This window comes from Lonchura striata, chromosome 1A, assembly GCF_050655825.1.
Source record: "Lonchura striata isolate lonStrDom1 chromosome 1A, ASM5065582v1, whole genome shotgun sequence".
NCBI classification, from domain to species: Eukaryota; Metazoa; Chordata; class Aves; order Passeriformes; family Estrildidae; genus Lonchura; species Lonchura striata.
Genome location: NC_140741.1, coordinates 26,600,845 through 26,622,003, shown reverse-complemented (window position 1 = coordinate 26,622,003; position 21,159 = coordinate 26,600,845). Strand labels below are relative to the sequence as shown.

The window sequence follows — 21,159 nt, the reverse complement described above, 5'->3', positions numbered from 1 at the left end:
GGAGAGGATTGCTGAGATTGCAGTGGGGGTTAAAGATGATATAGGGAGTGGAGGGGAGCCCCATGCCACTGGAGGGGGCCTGGGGACTGGGGAGCCTGGCTGCATTGCACGTTGTGAGCCAAGGAATTTGTCATGCACGGAGAGGTGGGAGGGAGTGGGAGTGTGTGTAATGTGGGGGAGCTGGGATGGAGGGGGAGGAAGGAGGCTGTGCTGGGGTATGAGGGAATTTCTAGTGAGCCCTACATCCCCACACCCCCCTTCCGAGTCCCCACACATCCCGTCACTCCTGGGTCCCAAGAAGCGCAGCCTGACAGCATCGCTAATGTAATATTCAAAGGAAGCTTCATTTGCATGGAACATGCATTATTAATATATTTAAATACAGCCCCCCTCTCGCCTCCCTGCTCTGTGCAGACCATACCAGCAGCAGTGAGGAAACTGCAGGGAGTGGAGGGGTGCCGATGCAGTGCCAGGGGTGAGAAGCAGACACTTTAATCCCACTGATTTCCCCAACCTACCAACCTTCCCCCCACCCCCAACCCCTTCCCTATCTGCCACCCTCCGCACTCCATTATTTTCCTTGGGGGGAGATTGGCTTTCAGGGCACCTGGCCCACAAGCATGCAGATTTGTCGGCATGAAGCAAACTGCCTTCATTGCTTTTCCCCCCATCAAAAACTACAACACCAAGGGAAGAACTGTGGATGCATGGCCTTTCCCACTCTTCCCCCAGCTCCAGGCTGGGTGTTTGGGAATGTGCTGTCTGATCTGCTGCACTGGTGCAAAGCTATGCTGTGGAGCAGAAGCCACTCGGAGGGTAGAGAGGGCATTTGGGGAAGGGGGCATACAGAGGTGTAGGTTTTGCTGGGAGGCAGCTTGTGGTTAAAATGGGAGAGGTAACAATTGCAAGGAAGGCAGAAGGGAGGGAAGCGTAGCTGCAATGATGTCCGTGATGTTTGTTCTTACCTGGGTCGTGTCAGAAGCCAGATGCAGCTCCAGGCCAAGTGCAGCTGCCTCATCTGACCCTGTTGAAGAGTGGTGAAAAGCTCTGCCCACCTGGGAAAAAAACTACTGGTCATATCAGGGCCTGTTGAAACCACACAGTGCTCTTATCAGCTATGCCAAAAAATATCAGCACATTTGTTGAGGGAGAGAGACCTGGCTGCTCTCTCCTTCATCCTAAATACTGTGGGTTTTTTCCCCATGGTCGCCTGTAAGTATGGACCTGGGCTAAGTTGTTTCTTTTATCAGTGTGAGGGAGGGCAGAGAACATGTAGGGAATACCTCTGTCCTCACACTCTTGTGAGCTCATGAGGGCTGCCTTGCTCTGATAAAGGGGTGTGATGTCCCGAAAAACACTTGCAGCCTTTGCCCATGCCTGCATACCAGAGCAGACAGGAGCAGCTCAGATGTGGAGCAAATGTGTTCCAGCAAAACATCTCCTTTCCTGGAAATAGAGGCAGTTTTGCTTTTCTCCTTCATGGAGGAGCAGAGCTGTCCTGAGCAGTGAGGGACCCCAGGCTACTGGCAGCTATGGGGAAAGCTGGAGTTTGCCTGGTAGCTCTGCAGGTTCTGCTGGTGAGGATTGCCCAGACTGGAGTTACAGCAGGTGCTTGAGCAGTTCTGAAGAAGCAGAGCTCTCTGTCCCCCAGTGCCTTTCCATGTGGGAAGCGGGTGAGGGAGAACATGGAGTGAGCTATTGAAGGAGAGGAAAGCTGCATGCACGGGAGCCATCTCTTTTGCCAGGGTAGTGGGGCACTGAAATCCCTTCTGTGTTCTGGAAGGGGAGAATGCAGAACTCAGGGAGCAGACCACGGGGCTCTGACCCACCTCCATCCCTTTCTCTCTGCTGGGTCAGGATGAGTTTCTCACAGCTGTGAACCAGATGAGTGCTGTATTTAAACCCTCAGATGAGTCAAGCTTGACACTTTGGAGGTGACAATGACTGTGGGACTGCTGTTGTGTTTGCTTCAGTGGTGAGCTGGTTTGGCAGCAGACACAGCCCCACTTTAGCAGCATTGTATTTGCCCTGACTTTCCTGTGCTCCCCAGCTGGTGCTGGTTTTGTGCCTTGTTTTGCCCTGACCTCCTCTTTAAGGGTCTCCTGGGTAGCTCAGGGGTACATAGCCATTGCCTGAGATGAACTGCTTTCCTCACCAAATAATTTTCTGTCACTGAGGAGAAATGACCTCATTTTCTCAACATTCATAAGCCAAGAGGAAACCCAGTTCCAGCTGACCAGCTGAGGTACAGAAGGAAGGAAGGGCAGTTGTCACTCTTTCCACGGCATTTTAAGAGGTGGCAAACAAGCTACCAGGAGTCACGTTGAGGTGAATGACTTGATGGGTTTTGTCCCTAGATGTTGCCACTTGCAGGGAATCTTCAAAGGTCTCCAGGCATCAGTGGTGTGGGGAGTCTCAGCAGCTACATGGTGCCCTATAGCATAGCATCAGATGCCATGGAGATAGGCATGGGATCAAAACCCCACAGGTGAGTCTGTTCTGCTGTTGAAGGTGAAGCCCATTCTGTGCTGACCTGACTGATGTGCTGGGGCTGTTCTTTTTCGTCTGCAGTCACCCTGGGGAGTGCATCTCCAGCTTTTCAGCCCTTTAGCACAGAATTTCATTCCAGGTGATGCTCTGGGGAGCTGATGGTGCAGCATGAATTTCATAGAAGTGAGAAGCTGTGTCTAGAGGCCAAGAATTCGTGTTCTCTATACATTGACACTCACAAAATGTTAATACCTGTCTGGTTTTGGTAAGCTGTAGGGGAAAGACTGTTTACAAGAAACTGTGGGTGCTTTTGACTCCTTTGGATGTCTGATAGAAGGGAGATGGAGCAAATACATCCTTGTGAGGAAGGATCACCAGTAACATGACTCAGGGAGGGGGGTCACAGAGTAGGAGGTGGGATCTCTCGTTCTGCCACAACTACCCTGTAGAGAGTCCCTTTCTTCCCCTCTGTGGTCCTCAGCTTTCACCTCACTTCTGAATAGCTTTGGTGATAATGTAATCACTATGGAAGGGTCTGTAGATATGAAGACTCTGGCTCAGTATGATGCATGTGCTACCAGTTGCCTTAAGGCAACGTGTCATATGTTTGTCTTCATTCTTTCCATGGCTCATAGGCTCAATCTGCAGACCAGATGGGTCAGAGCTGCCTGTGTATTTTTTGGCTACTATAAGGACTCCATGAGCTGCTATCTTTCCTTTGGGAGCATTGGTTTATGCATGAGAACATGTATGTTTGTGAGCAGGAAGAGCACCATTTTCTGCCAGTCTTTGTCCTGTCCTCTTGTGTGCACAGGTTACTTGTGCATGTCCAAAGTCTCCATGCACATGTGTGTCATTCCTGCCTCGTGGTGTTATCCCTGTGTATGTGTTCCTTTGTGCACTCCAGTGTGATGCAGGTCACTGGAGGCTTATACGTGGAGTAAATACATGTGTGTTTATGTGTCTGTGCATATGTACCTTTTCCATATCCAGGATTTGATGTCTCTTCTCGTGGTGTGTATGTAAAGGTTTGTTGTCATGTCCCTTGTTCAGCTGCAGGACATCTGTCCCTCCTGTCATGTGTCTTCTTCTCCCCACCTCTCATGAACCTTCTTCTTTCTCTCCCTGGGGAGACAGCCTTGAGTTGTATTGCCTGGTGCCACATATATGAAGTGAGACAACTTTCCTGACATCCAGAAACTCAGTACACCCAGAAACATCAAGGCTTGAAGCACTAGGGAGACCAAATTCCTGTTACCTCCAAGACCTTAGTAAGATAATCTGGAAAACCTAGCATGCAAACCTGGGTGCTGTGCTAGCTGAAGGAGGGTGATAAATTGGAGGGACTTCAGAGAAGAGCAATAAAAATTATGAAAGAGCTGAAGGTACTTATTTACAAGGAGAGATTAAAAGAACAAAATATGTAGAGCTTGACTAAACGATGATATGTAACAGTTTGTGTGTACTGAGGACTGTAAACACAAAGGAAAGGAGGAGATTGTTTAAAGTGTCAAAAAATTGGCAAAGTCAGAGGTATGGATGAAGCTGAGCAAAGAGAATATTTGTATCTTGAGGATACATGCAAGCTTCCTGCTGTAAGTGCTCAAACCTTCTATGAAATAGTGTGGCAGGTTCATGGAGCTGCAACTGCTGGCAGCACGGAAACATGGTGGTGGGAAGGGGTGGAGAGAACAGGCTACACTTGGCCAGTGGTGGAAGTGGAGTGAGCAGCAAGGCCTCCTCTTTATATGCAGCATTGCCAGGGAAATTTTGAGAGATCTTTGATTGTCTTTCACATTTTATTGATTCCCTGTCTCGTGGCTGGGAAGAACCCACAGACACTGCTGTTGAGGGAGCAGAGAGGTGATACAGGAGGAGTAAGTAAACAGAATCTGGTGGAGGTGGAGGACATTATTCCCTCCACTCTCTCTGGCTTGAAAGGTAGTCTAGGATGCAATCTCATAGGAAGTGCCTGTAAGTGAAAAGGGGCTTTTCCACAACATCTTTCTAGGACAGGACAAACTGAACCTCCCAAAGCAAGGGGTTGATAGTGGGGTCAGGAGGATCAGACTTCCCTCCTCTGAATTCCCAGTCACAGATGGCCCAGAATTGGGACAACAAGGTCAGAAGGATTAATACCCCTCCTTTTTTTCCTCATTGCAGTCATAGGCCAGGAAAATTGAGCGAGATCATAATAAAAGGATTAGTGTGGAGAGCCTGCCATGAATAGTGTGATAGACAGATCAGGGAAATGGAAGGGAATTCAAGGGGGCAGGACCTGTTACAGATGGTGTGTTTAAAGAGTTCTGTGTTTATCAACACAGGGAAAGGGGATTTGGTCTTAGAAAAGTCTAGAAATAGGCATTGAGGGAGCGAGAGATGTTATTCCCAGCAAGAATCCGCACTGGAATGACTGGTTGAAATGACACCTGACCTCATTCCAGCTTTTGGTCAGAGAAAAAAAAAATCTTTATTGTAATGAGCTATGTTTGTTTTCTTGTCCATCCATCTCCAAAATGATCTAAGGCACCAAAATCATACTGTTACTCAGAGCTACTCTTGCCCATGACTTCTGGGTCAGCCTGGCTATGGAAAGCTATAGGAATACAAAAAGGACCTCACCAAGCTAGGTCTGTGATCCTTCCAGTGCAGTATCTCCAGATGTAGCTGAAAGAGGGAATAGCCTACATGCAGGACAAGTGTGTAGCCACACTTCCTCTGAACACCCTTTCAGCCTCAGCATATTTGAGGGACCCAGTGCTGGAAGATCTGTTATGCACTTTTTAGTTCTCAGTGGATATATTTATTCTCTGAATTTGTCCTGCCAATTTTTGAGGTCAGGTAAAGTTTTAGAATCCTCAGAATCTCACAGTAGGAAGTTGTGCAGCGCACACGTGCAGTTTGTTTTGAATCTGTAACTTTCTGGTTTAATTTCCTAACCCTTGATCTTTGAGTGGGAAGAGGCTGTTAACACCTCTTTCCCCTGCCCTTCTTCTGTCATCTGTGGTTTTATAGACCTATGTCATTTCATGGTCTCTGTTGCCTCTTTTCCTGTATCACTTCACCTTTCATTTCTCTGCAACTACCAGCTGCCTCCTTCTTGGCTACAGTGGTTTAACTTTTAGCAGCAGGACATGGGGCATTGCTGGGTGGGAAGTGACATCACAGCGATGAGCTGCACCACGTCCCACTCAGGTGAAAATGTTTGAGTCAGCTACAGTGCCCATACATGGTACAGGAGGAGCTGAACCAGCTGGGCAAAAATTCTGAAACCAGTTGAAGGTGCCCTTGGTCATCAAGACAGAACTGGGCAGACTCTGAAGAGGCTTTAAAAATGGGAAGGGGATCTTCCATGATCTTCCTAGGCACAGAAGTGAGGCTGACAGGTGGGTAGTTCCTAGGGTTCTCCTTTCTACCCTTTTTAAAGATGGGTAGAGTTTTCCCCTTCTCCCAGTCACCTGGAACTTCATTTTACTGCCATGACTTTTTTAATATCATGGAGACTGGCTTGGCATCGGACAATTCTCTCAGGACTCTGGGATGCATCTTCTCAAGGCCCATAAACTTACATATGTTCAGGTTCCTCGGGTGCTCATGAACCTGAACTTGGAGTGGGGAGCACTTTGCCCTCCAAGTCCCCATCCCGGTGTCCATCCACTCAAGAGACACGGGCAGAAATGTCATTGAAGACTGAGGAAAAAAAATTGTTGAGTACTTTAGCCTTCTCCTCATCTATTATCAGTTTTCCAGCATTTTTTATGAGAGGTGCACACCTTTTAGCTTCCTTTTCTGGTTAACATACCTGTAAAAGAAGAATGAAAATGAAACATCAGCCATCTTGTGAGTGATCTTCAAACAGAACAGGTTCAGGGGGAGGAAACAGGCTCGTGCCAGGGACCAAAGGGCCCCTGTGGGGTGTAACAAATGCTGGGGGTACAGGGAAAGAAGAAGGCGCTGTCACTACTCCTTATGACATTATGACATTTCCTAAGAGGAAAATTGTTCTGAGTAACCTTTGAGTCAAGGGCTGCAGGGGACTGAGGTGGGTGGTGGGAAGCCTGTTTAGATGCTGCTAGATGTGATGTGGGCCAGGCCAAGGAGCAGGAGCTGTGAGAGACAGCACTGTCAGGAAGGGAAGGAGATGAGCTGAGAGGTCTGGTGTGAAGAAAGGGTGAAGATGTGGAGGAAGAAAAGTCTGAACAACTTCAAAAGGGAAGATAGTGATGACAATCTCTTTAGCAGGTATTTGTGCCTTGGGATTTCAGTCAGATACTCCACTGGGTGCTTCTGACAGGGCAAGGAGCTCCTCTCCAGTCCCAGCACCCTGTTCCCAGCCTGGTCACACCACAGAGAGAGCAGCTGCCTCACTCTTCCTTACAGACCAGGAAAGGTGGTGGGACATTGTATAACATCATGAGTGTACAAAGCTTTTCTACCAATAGCCAAGTATGGAGATGGCGAGGGAGAAGTTATTTTTTCTTTCTCCCCTTTCATTTTCTGTCCTTTCTTTTGTTTTGTCTCCTCACCCATGCTGGTTGTAACCTTTCTCCCTGTCTGCTCACCTAGCACTAGCTGCATCCCGTGTCTCTGTTTGCTTCCCTTTAATCCATGCAATGGATCAGTGACAGACCCCCACTGTAATTTTTTAAATCAAAGCCCTTTATCTTGAATTGAGCAAGGTCAGGGGAAGCTTCTTAGGGCATCTTTGTATTTTTTTATCTCTGCCGCAGAGCAACTTAAAGGATGGCTCGACAGGATTAGTAGAAAGCACAAGATTGGACAAATGGATTTGGCAGGGGCTGGCTGGTGGGCCTGGGGGAGTGGGAACTTGCTGTGCTGGGAAGTGGAAGAGCTGGGCTCTGCTCAGGGCCTCCGCTGCTGTCTGCTGCACCTCTGGGCATGCGAAGGCAGCTGGGCTGATGCTGAGTGCAGCCCTGGGAGAGAGCCCAGCCTGAGGCACTGCTCCTCACTAAGCAAGGCTCCTTAGCACTGGCCGAGTGCTCCAGGGCCGAGGCACAGGGATATCACTGTGTGCTTCAGGGATCCTTGCTCTCAGTGCAAGCCCTTCTGCAAAGCCCGGAGGGACACGCTGAGTGCAAGGGAGCCATGCCTGAACAGCATGGGTCAGACCTCAGGAACAAGCCAGACTCAGGAAGCCATTCCCTGCAGATGTGGGTCCCTGAGACACGCTTCTCTCTTCATCCCCATCCTGCTGAGTGCTGCTGGAAGTGAATTAGCAGTCCAGAGGTCCTGTCATTAGGCTCTGCTTCCTTGGCTTCTGCTTCTCTCCTTCCCTGTTTTTCCTTATGATTTTGCAAGTGCTTGTATTAGAAGAAAGTGTCAGGCTTGCAATTTCTTCTGGCTGATACTCAGTGCATCCCTGACCCTTTGCTGCCCCAGCCCCTTGCTGCTGCTGGCAGCACCAGTCTTCCCCACCTCTACTCAAACCTGTGCTGCCTCTGCCTGGCCCAGGAGAGGGTCCCTTCGCCCTTCACCTGTAATGACCCAGCTCTTCTGAGCAGCCACCTGGGTGGCCAGTCACCAGCCTGTCTGAAGAGGGACCTGTCCCTTCCCCACCAGATGGTCAATCTGCACCAAGCTGGAACCCCCATCCTTTATTCTCTGGTCCCTCAAATGACTGCTTCTCTCCTTCAGCTGAAGCCCCTCTGTCCTGTCCTGTATTCCCAGTGCACTGGGGCTCAGTGGTCAGAAAGGAGACTCGTGAGGAGCATTTTGCACAGCTGCAGCCAGTTCCTACAGCCTGTTCCCCCTCGGACAGACACCCCTTCCCTACACGTGGGGTTCAAGCCCATACACCCATCGTGCTATCCTGAGTGCAGGCACACGGCAGCGTGAATTGAACGTGCAAGGGAACAGGGATTCATATAACCTTGGCCTTGCTTTGCCAAGCTTCCCAGAAAGATGGGGTGGCTGGTTAGCCAAGGACATGACTGCTCCTTCCTGGTGCAAGGATTTGCCTCACAGAACTTGCCACACTGTGGTCTCTCCCAGGCAGATGAAGGGTCACTCCGGGATATCATTTCCTCCCCATCATCCTCCTGCAGCAGCCTGGCTGTATGCTTCAGGGTTTGTCTTTGGTCTGGGGCACCCCAGCCCTTCATTTGTGCTGCTCATGGGGGAAGCTCACGCTGTTTCTGCACAGAAGAGGATTTGCATGCATGGTGGGGGAGAGACAGCCTGGCCTGTTTATTCTTAATGCTCCATATTATCTCCATTAATAATGCCACCTCTGCCTCACATGCTAATTAAGGCTCAAGATTGTTAATGTAATAGGGAATTTGGGCAGAGACCACACAAGACTGGCTGGATTAAGTTAACCTTATGGACTGTTAATGGATCTCCTGGAGGGGCATTTCAGCCTAATGAGAATCCAGCTTGAATGGTAATCAGGGGCTCACTCTCTGCATGCCTGGTGGGGCCTGGAAAACTGGCAGGGCTGCAGGGCAGGATGTGGGAAAAGCATCGGCAGGAGCTGCTCATGAAGCTGAGCAGGGAAGACCAGGGATGCAGGGCTGGAGGGAAAGACCTCAGTGTGAGGGAAGAATTGGAGCAGCAATGCTGTGGTGCTGCACAGGGGAGAGCCCAAAGCAGATGCTGAGATTGGTTCTGTGCTTTTCATGGTGGACATTTAAATATTAGCACAGAGGGTTATTTTCCTGGTTGTGATTGCCAGCAGTGAAAAGGTCACCCAAACTGTCTAAGCCATGTGCAGGGCTCCTCTGTATGGAAAAAAAAAATCTGGCAAATATTCTCCTGCCTCCTGGAGACCTGCACTGCGGGTCGTGACTGCTGCTAGGCAGTGGATCAGACAGCCAGACTTTCCCAGTCTGTCGTCTTGTATGGTGTGGAGAAAACATCAGAGAAGGGAAGTGGTATGGAACACTCTTATGTGTAAAGTGAAAGGCTGAGTTCAGAAGAAAACTGGAGACAAAGGGTTCAAAATGGAGCTTAGAGGTGAAGCTTTCAGTGCATAGGATTGAGTAAAGTTTGGGGATACCACAGATTCGGGACTGCAGTTAAGTAAAAAACAAATGATGCTTAAGTGTGAAGGCTCCGTTTCATGGCAAAACTGTGTGTTTCTGGTCCTGAGTGAAACTGGGTCTCACTGGGAGCCCATGAAGCATTCCAGGGAAGATGTGCATATTTCCACAAGTGGCTCCTGTGTGCTAGTTTTGTCCTCCAGAGGGAATAGGTGCAAAGTGGGATATAGGGCAAAAACAAAGCCTGAAATGGAGGCCAGTTGTTTGCATTTCAGTTTGGGGAGTTGAGTAATTTAGATCAGCCTCAGAACAAACAAGTAGAGCTCAGGGTAGGATGTTGGGGAGGGAGGTAGTGATCTGCAGAACTGGTTAAAGAAATAAAGAAATGTCTTTGGGGTTTTCTTCTTACTCAAGTCCCACTGCCCCAGGATGTGCTCCAAGTGGACAGGCTCCATGCTTTGGAACCCAGCCTGGAAGTTCCCCTGGAAGTGGAATCTGGCTGAAGGTTTAGCCTTCTCATAGGAGCAAAACAGAGCAGCTAAGACATGTTGCTTTGGCTCCAGAAATGTGAGTTTGAGTTGTGCTGACTGCAATTCCTGTATAAAATTTCTTACTCCAACCCCAGCTATAGGCAATTCTAGCTGGAGAGCTGAAAGTCAGACAGGTATGGCTGCAGCTGCAGGAGCCTCTCCATATTCCCAGCTACAGGGACTGCTCTCTCCTGTTACCTTGAGCTGCCCTACCTGAGCCATGTCAGCCTGAGATGGCCCATGGCTCAGATGTGACCTGAGTCTTGTTTGTACTGTTTGGGGCTTGGGGGTGGAAGTTTGTAGGTTTGGGTGAAAGCCTGTGGGTTTCTAATGCAGTTCCTGTGGGTTGAAAAGAGGAATAAGGACATGGAAAGGGAATAGGTCCAGTTCAGGTTGTCCACTGAGGTTTTTTTTCATTTTCTGGCTCTTGATATGGGAAAATACCAGGGAACTGGTAAGAAAGGAGTTCCCTCCCAGTGTGGTGAGTGGGAGTTGGCTCCCAGGGCAGAGCTTGCTGTTGCCAGTGTGCAAGGAGAGCTGAGGGAAGGTGAGAAAGGAAAGCGGAGGCCAGGAGGAGAGGCAGTGCAGGAGCCAGACAGACTGTTCCACCCAGAGGAGGGATCCCATCCCTGCCAACCTGGATGCTCCTAAGGGTGCTCTCCAGTACATGCTCGCTCCCATGGTTTATGCTGTGGCACTGCACTGCTTTCCCAAGGCTTTGCAGGTGTGCAGTGCCACACCAGTGTCTTACCAGGGTAAATGCTGCCACACACACACAAGGCAGCCACAGGGGACCCACTGCTCCCTCTGACATCTCACAAATGCACCAGTGTTTTCAGCAAGGAGCCAACTCATACACACAGTCACTGCTCACCCTGCACTGCAGCACTTGATGCACACATGCATATCCCAGACATCCATACCTGGCATCCACTCCCCAGAGCAGGCACATACACAGCACCAACACACAGGTGCTCACCAGAGGCCATGCATTCCCACACACCCACCTGCTCATGTGGCACTACATTGTCCAGGTTGCCCCCTTTCAGCATTATCCCATGCAGATGGGCTCAGGGCAGCACTGACAGACCCATGTTTGTGTCTTTCAGGTCCCCCTGCTTGCCACCACTAAGCTGTGATCTGTGGCATCTCTGTGAGAGGAACAGCGATGTACGCATGCAAGCACGCATCTGCATCCCACTCAGCTCCTGTTTGCTGTGCTTTCTCAATCCCTTTTCCCCTTTTAGCCAGTCATAGTACTTCTTCCATTCTTCTGAAGCACAGGAGCAGATGGTTGGCAGGTCAGTTTAGGATGATGGTTCCTTTCTCCACTAGTGGCTCTCTTCAGCTTCTTAGGTCGGTGCTAAGTGTCTCAGAGATGAAGATCCTCCTTGCCCATCCACACACAACACCTCTGTGTCACTCTCAGCATCTATTAGAAATTCTGAGTCCAAATGCCTCTTTAAATTGCCCTCATGACCGTACTTTAACCCAAGCAGCACTTCAGGCCATAGTGGTTTTTCTAGATTTGGCAGCATCTGTTAGCTTTGGCCAAATGAGGCAGCTCCATCTCCAGTCTGCTTTGTACATGTGCCTTGCTGAGACCCAAAAGACTCTCTCACTTGTCCCCTTTCAGCCTAAATTATTCATCTGCTGTAATGCACAATGGATGTTTGTGGGAAGAGGCACGCAGGTACAACTGAGCGCAGTGCCGAGGCACTGACGTTACCAACCAGCTAAAATTGCCTCGATGCACAAGCCATGCTTAGCTGAGAGAGACAGGAAATTTCTACTCCTTCAAATTTCTACTCCACTTCAGAAAAGTGAATGGTGGTGGCACTGGTGAAGGCAGAGGGGTAGAGGGGCTGTTTGGGGCTGACGTGGCAGTGGGGACTTCCCTACGTTTCTTCTGGCTCCTCTGATGCTGCCACATGGACATGGATGTGTTGTGAGTATGGGGAGGTGGGAGTGTCCTGAAGTAGGTGGCTTTGAGGAGTTGAGAATGGGCATGCCAGAGTGTGGAAAGTGTACATGAGCAGGGAAGGGGCTGAGGTTGCTGGGGCACATAATGTGTGTGAGGGCATGGAGCTCCTAAAAGAGGCCATTGTGCTGTACACTCCACTCACCTACACTGAGGTGTATCCACGTGCTGGAAGCCCATGCTGTCCAATAGCACAGGACAAGAGTTTATGGGGCTCCTTTCACACTTCCTCCATGTGGCTGGGGCTAGACCTGACTGCAACCCCTGCATTGCCTGTGTCTAAGCCATGCCTATGCCAGCCTGTTTTCTGTCTGTGAGCTCTTCCTTTTTTATCTGTGCCACCACTGCTCCAATGATCCCAGTGCAGCCATGGACCCCTATGCCATATAACCTGCAGCTGCTCTTCCCCGCTGCAAAGCCCATGCTTTCTCTTGCCTCTCCCACTTCTCGAGGGCACACAGGTACGCTTGCTTGCCCTGATGTCGAACCCTGATTGTTGTCCATCACCGCTGGCAGCATCACGCTGTGACACTGCCGAGCTTGTTAAACAAGCCCAGCAGAGCGCTCGCTGTACTGTCCCTGGTGCTGGGCCGATCTCCCTTCATTCCCTTGCCCCTTCTTACCCACCCCGTGTATCTCTTTGTCTTTCCTGGGGCCTGGGGGAAGCTGGTGCCTTCCTGGCCAAATCTGTGCTTCCCATAAGGGTTTATGTACTTCTCTGCCACGCTTAGGTTTTGCAGTCACATCCCCTGATGCCACTATCAGCCAATTTCAGAGCACTCGGGGCTGGTGGGACTGTGCACTCTTTGCATGCAAATTATGCACATCTAACACCAGAACGGAGGGAAAGAGAAGGGATGAGTCTGGCTGCTTTTGCAGGCTTTCTGCTCCAGACACTTTGCCCTCCAGAGTGTAAGCTCCAGTTGGTGGACGGACACATAGGAGATTGTAGAATGGTCAGAATTAGCAGGAGTGCAGAAAATAAAAAGGTGTGGGGGGGAAATCTTACTCAGAGATGGAGGCAGTTAAAGCAGATTTGGCGTAGCAGTGTGTGTGTGTATGAATATGCACCTGTGCACTTGCACAGAATAAATACATCTGTGTCCAAAGTGAGTTCCAGTTCATAACTTTCAAGAATGTTTGTGGTTTTTTTTTCCTTTTGGGTGAGTGGTGCTGGCTGTCTGTGTTTTATGTCTAGTTTTTGTTTGTCTGCCTGTGTTGGATGTTGATGAGTATTTGTGTTTTCTGTGTGACAGAATATGTCTGGTGATTGCTGGGGCTAATGTTTAGGATCCAGAAGGATGCTATGCCACTGTGTGGGCTGGGTTTAGGTAGGTAACAGTATCTGATACAATCAGTTTGTATGCTGCAGGCAATTCATAAGCAGAGTATATTTGTGTGTGATATACAGCCACTGGTGCTTGCTTGACTTATGTTCTTGAGTGCATGAGGATGTTTTATGTGCCCTCATTTTCTTACAGATACGTAATTTGCTAGTGTGGAGTTTGCAGTGACATGGATGTGTGTGTGTACATGGCACTTTTTCTGGTCTCTGCTATGGGAGTGGGCTCATTAAATGCTGCGTGTTTGTGCAGTGACAGTTTTGTATAGGGGGTCAGGAGCCAGTGTGTGGTAGTCATGTGTGGGTATTCTGTGTGCATTTGCACAGGAATCACTATTTGCTGTGCTGTATGAAAATGTTTTTGCTGCGTACTCATAGGAGAGGTGGAATAGGCTGGGTGGAGCTGATGTGGTGTTGTGTGATGGTTGTCTGAGTTATCACGTGTGCATCTTAATACAGATGTGCAACCTTGTAGGTCAGTGCAGGGTGTATGTGAAGAAGAGAAGCACCTCATCCTTTGGAGGAGCTTTGAGTTTTTAGGGGTTGTATGCAAGGTGGTGTGAAAACAGCAGTGAGTAAATGTCTGTGTGTGTGTCCAGCACGTGTGTGTGTCCTGAGTGTGCAGAGTGTCCTTGCAGAGGGTGTGTCTGGGTGACTGTGAGGGCTGGGAGGTGGCGTGTGTGTGTGTGTGTGTGTGCATGCAGCCGTGTGTGTAAGCACACTTCACCTTCTCCCGGTGCAGCTCCATCAGCACCTTGCCCTGTGCTGGGTCAGGTGCTCTCTCCTTGTGTGTGCAGTGGGGCAGCCAGGCTCTTAGCACGCAGGCCAATCTCCTTCCATGCTTTCAGTCTCTTTCCATCTGGCTGTCTGTCTACGCTGCTGCCCGTGTCCAGTTGTCTGTTCCCATAATCACCGATATGCCTTGTCTAGCTCACACCCTACACTGCCTGTGGACTCAGCAGCTGTGCATCTCTCCGTCCCTCCCACACACACACATTCACACACACACACACACCCTGGATCTTCATATGTGGCATATTCAGTTGCCATTGGAAACCTAAGAAAGAAGTGAATCTACCCTCCAAGTCTTAAGCTGGTGTTTTTTTTCCTTTTTTTTTTTTTTCCCTCCCCTCTCCTCCTCTCCTCACAGAAGGCGAAGTCGTTCGCAATGAATCCATGGCAGCTTCGATCGAGCGGTGAGCTGGAGCACCTACTCACAGGCCACTCCTTCATGTGACTGAACAGAGACCTTTCCCAGCACTCGCCAAGGAGAGCAGAGCCCTGGATTTACCTCCGGCGCACCCGGGCACCCCCAGCGCAGGCACTGCGAGGTAAGCCAACCTCAGCACCTCTGTCTGTGCCTCTCTCCATCCCACCCTCCCTCCCTCTCCTTGCTCGTTGCCCAGAGGTGTGAGGGAGGAGAAGGGCACGGGTTTCTGCTATACTGTGAACAAAATCTAGGCTTTCATCAGCGCCCTCCCCACAACGGAGAGCTGCTCCCTCCCCTCTGAGCCCCTTCCCTTGCGGCTCTGCCTGCGTGTGCAGGGAGAGGTGGTTTTTAGAGCAGCCGAGGGATGCGCTGCGGGTCCCCCGCACGCAGTCCTGAGTGCATTCCGCCCCTTTCCCACCTCTCCCTGGGCACACACCTGTCTGCTCTTCTCCATTCGTCATTTTCCTCCACCTCCCCTGTTTCTCGGGAGAAGGGGCAGCCGGGCTGACTCTGCTGCAGCCTGGCCAGCAGCAAAGCTGGGCTCTGCAGCCCTGGCCTGGGTCACCTCAGGGATGCAGCTTGGAGCAGGAGTGGGCATCATGCTACCGGGAGTGGGCCACAGAGGGGAGGATTCCCCCTCCCTCCTCATCTCACAGATATTTTGGGGATTCCGATTCCCCATAGAAGATGCTGGCCTCCATTTCCTAGCCAGGTACCTCCTCTGAATACCCAGCCCAGGCTGCCACAGCTTTTGGGGTGATGGGCATGCTCTTTGTCACTGCTTATCTGCTGTCCCCTGGTGCTCCTTCTCAACTGGAAGGGATGTTTTCCTACTGGAGACAGTGTGTTTCATAAGCTGGGAACGCCGTGTGCCCTGCACAGGCAGTGAAGGGGCCCTGTGCCGAGCCTGACCCATTTTGGGGTGCAAAGCTCTTGGGAGCACCTGAAAGGGCCTCCTGCCGCCTGGGGCTGCCCTCAGTGCTCCTATTCCTCAGCTCCTCTGCAGGGAAAGCAGGAAGATCAGCTGCACTGTTTCCAAGCCATGTCTCCGAGCTGCTGGAGCTGCTGTGGTGTGGAGGTGGGAGGGGAGTGGGAGCAGCTGTTTCTCCCAGTGCCTGGGCAGGCCCAGACATTCTGCCAGTCCTCAAGGAGCACGAACGTGCCTGGAGATGCCTCTCCCCAAAATAGACCCTAAAGAAATGAGCTGCTGACGAAGTAGTGGGTAGCCTTAGAGGAGTGGATTTTAAAGGGGAGGTCTGGGAGTTTGCAACCTGCCAGGCTCTGGTTTCAGGCTCTGAACAGACTCTGGCAGAGACCAGAGTTTTTTCGAGTCAGATTTTGGGGTCTGTTGTGTTTCTCTGAGGGGAAGGGACTGGCAGGGTCTGTGCTACTGTGCAGCCCCAGCAGTGGTGCTGGTGTGGTGTCCCCTAAAGGAGGTGATGGCTTGCTCCCCTCCTGCCCAGGTCCCACCTGGTGATGCTGACAAGGAGGGCGCATCTTCCACTACCTCTTCCAGTGCATCTCTCTGCTGCCTCTGCAGGACCCTGCCATCAGTTTTCCCCATCTGCAATTCCTCAATGCTTCCTGACCCATTGCTGCAATACCTACACTTCTGCACAAACTGCTGCCTTCAAATTCTCTTTGCTGCCTCTTGCTGTTTTTCTTCCTTCTCTGGGGTGCCCTGAGCCCTGCTTTTCCCTCTTTCAGCATCCATTCCTCATTTTCCTTCTTTGTGACCACCATGCCGGGCAGGGTCAGCTTTAGTCAGCCTTGGGAAGGGCTGGTGCTGCCTAGTGGGGTTGTTTCTGATGCTGGTGCCAGCTGATGATACTGTGAAGTGATCGTTCCCCTGTGGTTCACACCCCCCGGTGCGCGCATGCCTGTGTTGTGGGTGACAAGTGACCATGGTGTTGTTGATGTGTCACTCTTCCTCCTGGCCGGAGCCTGACAGGGAGTGTGCCCATTCAGTCACACTTGCTGTCATTGTTGGGGAGGCTGCAGAAAGCTCTTCCCATGTGGAGCCTCCAAAGTAATTTGGCATCGGTTAAATTCCTCAGTCCTCTCAGGACATGGCTTTGGCACTGACTTAGCGTGGACAAGACAATAAATCCAGCTCTAGGGAGCTTGGTACTGGGTCAAAACTCCTGCAGCTACATGGTAGGAAATGCTGATCCAGTATGAATTCACTCTGCTGTTTGAGATTTGTTTAGAAAACAATGCTAGCTTAACTCTGTACTGGCAGGATTTATGTTGTGTTGGGTATTATCTGTCTGCACAACCCTCTCTTGGTGCTGGCTCGAGTGCTGTTTGTGTGCCACATCTGGCACGTGCTCCGGATCATGCATGCTATGGCTAATCTGACAGATGTAATTGCACGCTGCAGCCAGCCTGGTTCAGTCCCTCCTGTCAGGCAAGCCAGTCTGAAAGAGGGTTAAATTACAGTCCGGGAGCAAGCCGTGTCCCACACCAGGCAACTGCTGGAGAGGATGGCTTTGGCTGGCGGGAGGGCAGGCATCATGCTGAAGAGGAAGGGGAGGGAAGCATTGTCTCAGTAGGAGGATGTTGTTCTCCAGCCCTGACCACGCTACAGGTCAGTGAACAGGGTCCAGGAGAGGCATTATCATTCCTCAGAGGATCATGTTGGCAGAAAATGGGGTTGCACCATGGACAGAGGCCAAGCCAGCCACGCTGGAGGCATGTGCTCATTTGGGACAGAGTATGAGTGCAAATCCTACTGTTATGCTGTAGGAACTTGTTCCAGGTCTGTCACTCAGGTGCTTGTCCTGCTGAGGGAGGTAATTTTGTTTGTGCTGAAGGGCCAAAGGGCAGGAAGGTGGTGAGGGGTGATTTGCCTCATGCTTTTGCGTGGATGTGTGCAAGTCTCTGGAGAATTTGTTGACCAGGTTTAGCAGTCTGAAGTTGGTTTTACTATAAATCCCAGCCAAATTAGCTTTTGGAGGTTAAAGTCAAGAGGTAACACTGTCTACCCAACCTTGTTGCTAAGGGTCCTAATCCTAGCAGACTCTCAGACTGGTCACCATGCTGTGCCACAGCTTCCCCTGCCTTTATGTGGAATGGGCAGTAGCCGCAAACACAGTGGGAGAGGAGGGGTTTGGGGAGTAGGGCTGTGAAGGAGCAATGCTTCAGGCTGCACAGAGAGATGCTGCAGGGAAGGGAGGTTCAGCCTGGGGACTCTGCTGACATGGCTGAGTGCTGTCATTCGCAGGGCGCTGGATGCCGGAGGAGAATCCGTAATGACCAGGGGGCTGCGTGCCAGGGCCGAGGCAGCGATTCACTCAAGCCTCTGTTTGTTTGGGAAGAGAAAGGGAGTTTGTGGCTTGTCACTTGGGAAACAGAGTAGAGATTCACTGGAGAGGGACAGGCTTCTTGGCTGGGCCTCCCTGAGTAGCCGTGCCACGTGTCTGTGTGTGTCAGGGGACTAAGGGGACCCTGGTACAGGCCATGACTGGCAGCTGGCCATCCCCAACCCCCGTCATTTCACCTCCCCCTTGCACCTTCTGCACGGCCACTGCCAAGTAGCTGATGACAGCCCTGAGACACACATACATGACAGACCAGTGCATGTGAAGAGAGGGAGACAAGTTAAAAGCCTTGCTAGAAGAGCAGCTGGATGGGACTTGTGCTACCTCCCTACCTGGTTTATACCCTGTGCAGTAGAACAATCTGTGTGAGTGTCCATATTGCTTCATTCCAGCCAAAACAGGCACATTCAACAGGGCTGTGTCTGGTGTGTGGGGAGTCTTTTTGGGCTAAATTGGAAGAAGACCTCTTTCTCCCCCAAGTTCCTTCTCTGTCTCATCCCACTGTGAGCTCTCTCTTGCTTCATAGAGGTGGAGACCTGCAGGCAGTGGAGGGAAGTGTTGCAGAAGGAAAGGGGAATCTGAGACTCACAGAGCATGGAGAGGATGCAGACACAGATGAGAAAGAGGGAGGACCTGAGAGAAAAAGGACAGAAGCAGCAAAGGAGAAAAGGGATGGAGAGGGAGGCAGAAATGTCCCTGCAGTGACAATGTGGTATGGAAGTACCTTATATTGATATTACAGACTAGAGTTTGACCTGACCACATTTGTACTGGGCAGGGATGTGGTCTCAAAAGCTCTGTGGCAGGACTAGCTCTGCACAGTAAACTGCTCATCTTCTATTCACCTCCTTCATTAAGGGAATAGCCAGCCTGTGATTGTCCTACTCTGAGATGCCTTCTCCTTGTGCATATTCTTCTGCTTTCGATATGGAGGAGGGAACATGGCTGAGAAACCCCTCCTCATGTCCTCTGTCCTCATGGCCCTCACCACACAGAGCCAGAGGAAGTGAATGTGCTGGCAGCACTGCTGAGAATTGCCTTGCTCTGTGCTGGGGGGATGTTGGTGAGGCCTTAGAAAGAGGCACAGACTTGCCTTTAGGTGGCTACCCAGAAAAACTTATGGCCACATTACCCCACAAAGGCAGTATCTGCAGGGAATGACTTCAACAAGCTACACAATTTTTTCTATAATTCTTTTCTACATTATTTTTCCTACAATTGCCCCATCAACATGCCCCACAAGAACTGAACAGCAGCAATTAGATAAGAAGGATTTATGGAAATTTCTCTTCCTCTTTTACAAAATATACTTGAATAGGTGTCTGTCAGGTAAGGTAGGTATGCCAGGTCTGTCACAGGGTAGGTAGATTTCATACAGATGCTCTAAGTGTCACTTTAGATGGAGGTGTGATGGTTTCCAGAAGCTGGAATGCCAGCGTTGGCTTGCAGGCAGGTTGGCAGGTGAACATGTATCCACAGCTGGTTGCATGTTCATTGTGACATAAACCTGTGGGTGCTTCTTTTCCATCTCAAGCTTCCTCCCTGATTCCCTGTTGCAGGACCTGCAGAAGGTACAGCTTAAAGTAAGTGGCACATCAGGACCATGGGACTGTGCCATGATCTAAACTGCCATGCCTTTTCAAGCCAGCCAGCATGGTGAAATCTATGGAGAACCAGTCTGGCACAAAGGGCGAAACACTCATATAATAGGGCTACTTATTTGAGTTCTCCAGCATTGCCCATTACATTTCATGTCTTGTGGCTGATGCAGTTGAAAGGAAATCACTGGAGCTAAAAGCCCAGCAATGTTCTGCTCACCTTCTGATTTACTTCCTTTCATCCTCTCTGGGTTTCATCTCCTCCCAGGTTCATGCATCCCCCAGCACTCAGGTCACTTTCTTTTCATCACACCTTAGGCTGAATATAATCAAGCTAGTGCTGTTCCTGCCCTGAATCTTCTGGGGTCAAGATGGAAATCACTATTCAGCAAGAGACCCAAACAAATGAGCAAAACTAGCCTGGTTGGTCAGAACAGAGTGGATGTTATCCAAGAAAACTCACATTGATCAATTCCAGTCACCTCCTGTGCTTAAAGTGACTCAGTATCTCCATTTTTAGGATGTTGCTGGGGAGCTGAATTCTCTTATGATTTCTCTTGTATCAGCTGTCCCTACCAACAGTATTTGTGAGATTCTTTTCCTATATCTGCTTAGATGAGGATCTGTTGGAAAATGTGCTGGTAGAATAATGGGTGCTGGCACAAAGCAACTCATAAAAAACCCACAAACCCAGTGAAAAAAAAACCCCAACAACTACAAAACCTCCGCCCCCCCCCTTTCCCTGAACAATAAGTTATCAAGTCCAGATGGTTAAATCCGAGAGTTTGGAAGGAGCTTAAGTGATTGAGCTGCTAACAAAAATATGCAATCTCTTGTGGAAAAAAAAAAAAGCTACTGATTCGGAGAATTGGAGAAGACCAAATGTTGTACCTATATTTAAAAAAAGGCTTCAGTGATGATCCGGGGAATTAAAGATCAGTAGGCTTTGCATCTGTATCTGGTAAACTGGTGGGAATGATAATTAAAAAGCAGTGCTTGAAGACATCTGGAAGATTGTGGTCTGATAGGGCCTATCCAGCGTGGTTCAGCAGGGGAAAACTGCATCATGCTAATCTCCTACAACTTTTTGAATGTGTCAATAATGCAGTGGATAAAGGAAAAGCAAGTGATATAATGTATTTAGACTTCCAAAAGGCTTTTGAAAGATCTTGCACTTGAGCTGCTAAAGAAGCTAAGCAGTCTGTGAGAGACAAAATATTGACATAGATCAAAAACTGAGTAGGAGACTAAAAGAATGAGGGGATTAAACAGTCAAGTTTCACCATGGCAAAAGGTTAATGTGGCCTCCAGGTTCTCTTCTAAATCCCTTGTGATTTACCTTATTGTTTAATGAATTGGAAAGGTGGGAGGAGAGATATGCCATATGGAAATCAGCAGATAAGACAAAATTATTATGTTGGCTGTGGACAGAAAGGGCTGTGGGAAATGCCTGGGAAAGAGAACTAAGTTAAATGAACACACTGTGCTCTGTTGGGTGAAACTGAATGTTGGTATGTTCAAAGTAATGTGTGTTGCAGGGCAGACTCAAAACTCTTTAGATACCCAAAAGGTCCTGAATCAAGAGTATCAGCCAAATGAAAGGGCGAATGTCTTTGCAGAGCTCTGCCCCATGCTGTGATGCCCTTGAGCAGGCAAATCAGCTGTTTGGATGCAGAGGCTGTGG

At 49.9% G+C, this 21,159-nt stretch overlaps 1 protein-coding gene across 7 annotated transcripts in view; it reads left to right on the top strand.

Moving 5' to 3' along the window:
- Positions 1–21,159, top strand: part of ELFN2 (extracellular leucine rich repeat and fibronectin type III domain containing 2) — a 57,964-nt gene that overhangs the window by 2,977 nt on the left and 33,828 nt on the right. For all 7 annotated transcript variants that reach the window (XR_004147671.3, XR_014952010.1, XM_031503644.3 and 4 more), the window contains exon 2: positions 14,495–14,675. The gene's annotated coding sequence lies outside the window, so the exon portion shown is untranslated. The remainder of the gene's footprint in view (positions 1–14,494; positions 14,676–21,159) is intronic.